Raw genomic sequence first — 6508 nt, forward strand, 5'->3', positions numbered from 1 at the left:
AAAGCTCAAACTAACAGCTTAACTTAATATTCCTTAAGTGAGAGAATTAACTATTAACAAATAATTGTAGTAGTGGTATGTAGGTATAACTACATAAAGAAAAGCCATATGGTTCCCATAAATAAATACACATAAACATAAAAGTAAAATAATGCTCATGCAACACCAAAGAAAATAAAATAGGATTATATATACATTAAAATATAGAATAGCATTAGGAATTTATTCTTGAATATAAAAAAAATCATAACATCAGACTAACCCAAGAAAATCTTGATTTGAAATTTATTTAAAATTTAAATTTACAATGAAAGAATACATAATTAAAACATAGTGTTACACTGTTATGCTTTAGTAATATATATATATATATATATATATATATATATATATATTATAGATAAAAACCTTTAACACACATTTTCTTTCTTCTCCAAGACATGTGAATTTTAAGCTTTAATAATAAATGCAAATAAAGAAAGAAAGCAAAACTTTATAAAAGAAATTTATTCAAAATAGAAAATATTTCATTTTTATACATAGTAATTAAAAGGAAAAACTTTTATTTCACAACAAAAGTAACATTCTGTCACAAAATTTGAATGTTTCTGGTTTACTTAACATTATTAGAATTACTATTATTAGAATTTGGCTTCATTTAAAATTAAAAAAAGCTAAGCCATTAGTATCTAACATGACAATACACAAAATATTAGAACCACAAAAACATAATTTATTATGAAATATTGTAATTTATGAAATTAAATCATTTTAACTGTTTTTAATATAAAATACTTCTTTTTCAGTTTGTAATTTTTTTCCCCTTCAAATTTATGTACAACATTCAATGTTTTGCATGAATTTAAAAAAAAAATGTTAATTCATATATAACATTGAATAAATTATATGAATCCTTAAAAATGTCTTTAAATCTTTTATAGCAGAAAAAACTATTATGAAATTCACAGAGTAGCAATTTTAAGGCTTCACAAAATGTTCTTTTTCTCATGAGTCAACAAATGTCTATTTAAATGGTCTTGTCGAGCAAAATGTTTACTACACATGTCACAGGCATAAGGTTTCTCTTTCGTATGGGTCAAGTAATGTCTGTTAAAATGAGCTAGCTGAGAAAAACTTTTATTACACATGTTACAGGCAAATGGTTTCTCTTTAGTATGCGTTAGGACATGTACTTTCAAATTTTGCTTCCAGGACATTGCTTTACCACATAGACCACAAATATACTGCTTCCTTTTATTTTTCTCTTTTGTATGCGTCTTAATATGTTTCTTTAAATACACTGGCAGAGAAAATGCTCTATGGCATATATCGCAAACATATGGCTTATCCGAAGCATGAGTGCGTTGATGAAGCTTTAAATTCCTAGTCAGACTAAATGCTTTATTGCACACACCACAAACATGTGGTTTTTCATCCATGCCATCCAGCAGATCAGATTGTAAATTTGATTGACGATAACATACACTTTTATTCATGAACACATTTTTTATATATGGTTTTCCTTCCATTTCATGCAGCAGATCAGATTATAAACTTGATAGAAGATTGTATATATATTTTTATATATGATTTCCCTTTTGATATGAATAATAAAATACCTCTCTGAAATTTAAAAGTAAAATAGAATAACAAGACAAGAATAATAGACACAATAAAGCATGCACACATTTTTAGCTGACATGCAAAACAGCACAATAAACATATATAAGCTTTTCAATTAAATGAATTATTTAATCACAGATTAAATTGAGCTAACAAAAATTTTTGCACAAATATGGCAAAATAGGACACTTAAATATATATACAACTCAAACTCTATACATAAATAAACATTTGCATAAAAGTCTCAAATAATTGTTTATATATATCTAGTAGAAATATTAAACACATATATTATTTCTTCAACTTTTTCCTCTACAACTAACATAAAAAAGCCAAAATTATCTAACTTATGGGATTTTTGTAAATTAAATTATTTTATGTTAACTAGATGTAGAGTTAACATAAGAAAAGTTTATAATGATTACAATTCCATGAAAATTTCAACTAAATGAATTATTTTGTGATTTTCATGCAATAAATTTCAATGAAAAAAAAACATTTTCAGTTTGTTCGTTTTTTTCAAAAATTTTAAATATTATTTCATTTTTATTGGAGATTTCACTTTATGGCCAAATCTTATGCTAATCTATGTGCAAGGGTTAGGATTCAAGAATTTTCCAAACAAGTGCCCCATTTATAAAATAAATTATAGGTGCTGATGATGCAAGATATAATAATAATAATAATAATAATAAATTATCTTCTATGACTTTTATTATTATTCTGTATTTCTCAGTAGCAAAATATCACTAAATATTAAAAAATATCTGATAATGCAATTGATGCTTACCAATTCACACTGCTTGACTGAAGTTTGATGCTTTTATTGGGCTGATTGGGTCGATTTCTCTTAATTCCAAGTTATTTGATTCTAGGCAAGATCAGCATCTGTTGATTATTAGATCTGAGAAGTTTTCTACCTTTTTTCTAATGATGAATACAATTTATTTTGTGCCAATGTTGTATTGCTTCATATCATGCAATTATATAGAATACTGATTAATTTGTCCAAACTCCACAACAGAACATCTAAATCTGAATAATAAACGAAATAAGCTATTTTATATTCAGAACCATTAATAGCAATAAAAAATGCCCCTAATTTTAAGCCCAGTGACAATAATACACAACACAATAATCCCTAATATAAAATACAATTAAATTTCAAATTTTACTAAAAGCAGTGATGAGAAGTTAATGGTTATATATTAGTTAAATACATAGATTTGAATCTGGCAGCATTCTTTGATAAAATGCAGTTAATATTTGGTTTAGTTTCTAATAAAGTATTAACAGACATTCTTTAATCTATTTCAGGGCAGATATTTTCCATGTATTCTCATTGAAATGTCTTTAAGTATGAAAATAAAAATAGCAACTTTCAAGAAAAAGACATAGAACAACAAAAGAAAGGGAATTAAGTCTTGCTACCTGCATACTATTGAAGTATGAGATACTGCTAATAGAAAGTTAGCATGTTTTGCACATTTCTTGTTAGCTTTAAGGGAAATCATGTATTTAATCAGGTATTATATTTTTGATATCAGTATTTATGTTATTGATATCAGTATTTATGTTATGCTCGCTAATATTAGTGGATTATTGGGCAATTAGAAGTTAAAAGTGAAACAGCTTAAATATCTGTATTAAGAAGAAAAAAAATGGATTAAGTACAAGTAAGGAAATGTTTGAAAGACTAAATATAATTCTTGGACCTTATCACATATTCAAGTTCAGCACTTAACACTTCTTGTGCAGGTTCATTTATTATTACATGATGACTGAAAAAATAGCAACATATAACACACACACACAAAAACTCCTTTGTTCATTTTTTATAAAATATAATTTTAAAAAATGTATTAGAGGAACCTGTTCAACTCCTATTGCATTTAATATTATTTAGCAAGCAAATTAATTAAAATATTATTTAACTTACAAAATACAGCTATGTTCAATAACATAAATGATGTATTTAGAAATTTTGTAAAAAAAAAAAAAAATGTCTAAAATAATTAATTACTATTTTTTTTTGAAGTATATATTTTTTAAAAATAAAAGTAACATTATAGTTGCTTTTACTACATTAAATCAAAATCAATCCTTACATTGAAACAAATTATGCATATAAAGAAATTCTTATATTTCCATGAAGTAAAAAATTTTGAAACATTAAACAATACTTTACTTTCAAAATTCTGATAGCAACAGACTAATAAACAAGATCCGAGTCAAATATGAGTAGTTTAATATTCATTTAATTTTATATAAGTGCATGGATGAGTTTAGATGTATATTTACTTAGAACACTTAATCTTGAAATAGATGAGTGATGAAAACATGTAGAGGAATAATGCGATATTCCAATCCATTACAAAATTTTGTTTTCCTTGACACAATAAATTTCCAAATATAGATGGGGAAAAAACAAGAGCATACATTTTCCATTCCATATAATTTACATGATATGTGGTTGATAAGGAAATGCAATAAAATTGTTATTATTACCTATTTCTTGGGGCTTTAAATAATAAAAAATTAAGTATATCAAAGCATAATCATTAAAGTAATAGAATAATGAATGAAATTTAATGCAAATATATATTTTAAACTGAAATAAAGAATATTTATACATAACATCAAAAAATGTGTAAAGAAAAAAGCAAACACCTGCATAACTTAAAAAATCTGGCTACCTGTGTAACTAAAATCTTATCTATCTGGTATCATAGATATTCTCTTCACATAGCTGCAAGAAAAAAAATACAAATAAAAAAAGGAGAAAATCATTAGACAAAAATATTCTTTATTTTCATAATCTTTAATCCAAAAATTAATTGCATGGAAAATGTTTTCCTGAAACTGTTTAACAATAAATTACAAAACATTTATTTTTGAATTAGATAAATATTAAATTTTACAAACATAAACAAAATAATGAAAGTGATGATATAACTGTAACAGATAATAAACCTTCAGTATATCAAAAAATAGTATATAATTAAATTAGCATAACAAATTTTTAAAAAAAGAACTGATTTTTTTTAGATTGTATAAAAGATTATTAATTTCTTTAATTAATAATACCTTTCTCTTTTAGTAAAAGGAAAAAAAAATGAATACTTTATTTAAAGCATGTGTATTATACTTTAATCAATTCAGAGAAATTCATGTATTCTATTTAAAATATATTTAAACTCTAGAAGTAAGGCATTTTTAAAATAAGCAATATGAACATTCAAGACATTAATAATAAGCACATGTTTAAGAATATTTAAAAACAAATAAACATTAAATCTTAGGTTAAAATAAATGTAAAATTACATTTTTCGCGAGTTTTCCATCTTTAAATATTAATTAACTAAAACAATTAAATTGTCGAGGTAGTACTTAATTATAATTCAATGATATGTAACATGTATTCATCTTGCAGGTTAAAAAGAACTCTCAAAAATGAGAAATAGGAACATACAAAACTTACATAACATTTTTTATTTCACTCTTTGCCGCGTACATTTGTAAACATTAGTTGCATAGAGATCTCTATGATTAGTTCACATCATCTGTGAACTTACGTTTGTCGAAATTTCAGCTGGAAGCTAGTCTAACCGACACCGAACAACCGCCAAGTGGTTACCTAAAAGAATGTCAATAAAAAGCTAAAAAAGTTGGTTCATTTCCCGGCTCCTAATCCACAAAATCGGGTCCTATTGCGTATCCGGAACTACAAAAGACGTTCACAGATCCAGAGCAGAAACTCTAGAGATGCATAATCCACGATTTTTTGAATACCAAATAATTTTGCTATTGTTATTTTTAAATATTTGTTCCAAATATCTGTTATTTCAATCATATTATTAATTAAAAATTATTACTTAATATTTAATATAAAATTTATTAATTGTAATTAATACTTAATTTACTAATTTAAGTAACGTGTGATTGAATTCATTTATCGATTTCAGCTTACTTCTTAAATTTGATTTTTTTTTCAAAACTATTTATTTAATTTCTTTAAACCATTTTCTGGAAAATTTGAATTAAATATATATGTCATTTCTTTAAATTTTTTACTTTAGTTCTATATTCTACCAATAGATGGCGCCATTAGTAAACGGAATATATGCGATGTCAAGTCACAAGCAATTAAAAAGAATTTGTATGGAATAGTGCATCATCAAATGCGAATATCGGAAAGTCAAGGTTACTCTCATGAAGTGGAGCGGCGACTTCACACTTTCCAGTGAAGTCCCCGCTCCAATAAATTTCAGTGATATGCAATTCAATAATACGATAATCCCAATAACCGCTCCGTTCACTTTTCAATCCATTCACAGATTTCTCCTTTTCTGTTTAGTTCGAGAGCTTCCATTGGACAGATCGTATCGATTGTTACATTCTATCGTGATCCAAAACCTGTAATCGAAATATCACCAGTAAGATCGTATCAAGGATTTGAATCACACCCCTTTTTTAAAAGTATTGACCACTGGTATTTGTGATTCTTTGATATTGGTTACGTAATAACCGCTCGTAAAATATTCGTCATCCCTACGAAACTCAAAAGGAATTAATTAATGCCTTACCACTTATTTCTATCGAAATCTTAATAACTATTAAATAAATTACTTCATGAATTATGAACATAAATGATATAATTTTTATAAGATAAATTCTATTAATGTATGCACTAGTTCATTTCATCTTTCAATTTTAATTAAACTCAATAATAATATTTATAAACATAATAATATGTTATTCATCTGTGTGTATTTTATGTGTGGTCAGACAACCTGGACTCTTTTGTAGATATCTTAGTAATTAGATCGATACTTTATCCTGATTTCTGATATTAAATATTGTATTTTTAATAAAATTTCCTGGT

The 6508-nt window shown here is 25.4% G+C and overlaps 1 long non-coding RNA gene across 1 annotated transcript; it reads right to left on the reverse strand.

The window, feature by feature from the left end:
- Nucleotides 1-726: 726 nt before the first annotated feature.
- On the reverse strand, nt 727-5332 carry LOC129987434 (uncharacterized). Its single transcript, XR_008785584.1, has 4 exons — nt 5105-5332; nt 4320-4372; nt 2414-2658; nt 727-1623 (listed from the first exon to the last, which is right to left on the reverse strand). It is a non-coding gene; the product is annotated as an uncharacterized LOC129987434 (long non-coding RNA).
- Between the last annotated feature and the right edge of the window lie 1176 nt (nt 5333-6508).

Source organism: Argiope bruennichi, chromosome 10 (genome assembly GCF_947563725.1).
Source record: "Argiope bruennichi chromosome 10, qqArgBrue1.1, whole genome shotgun sequence".
In the NCBI taxonomy this organism is placed as follows: domain Eukaryota; kingdom Metazoa; phylum Arthropoda; class Arachnida; order Araneae; family Araneidae; genus Argiope; species Argiope bruennichi.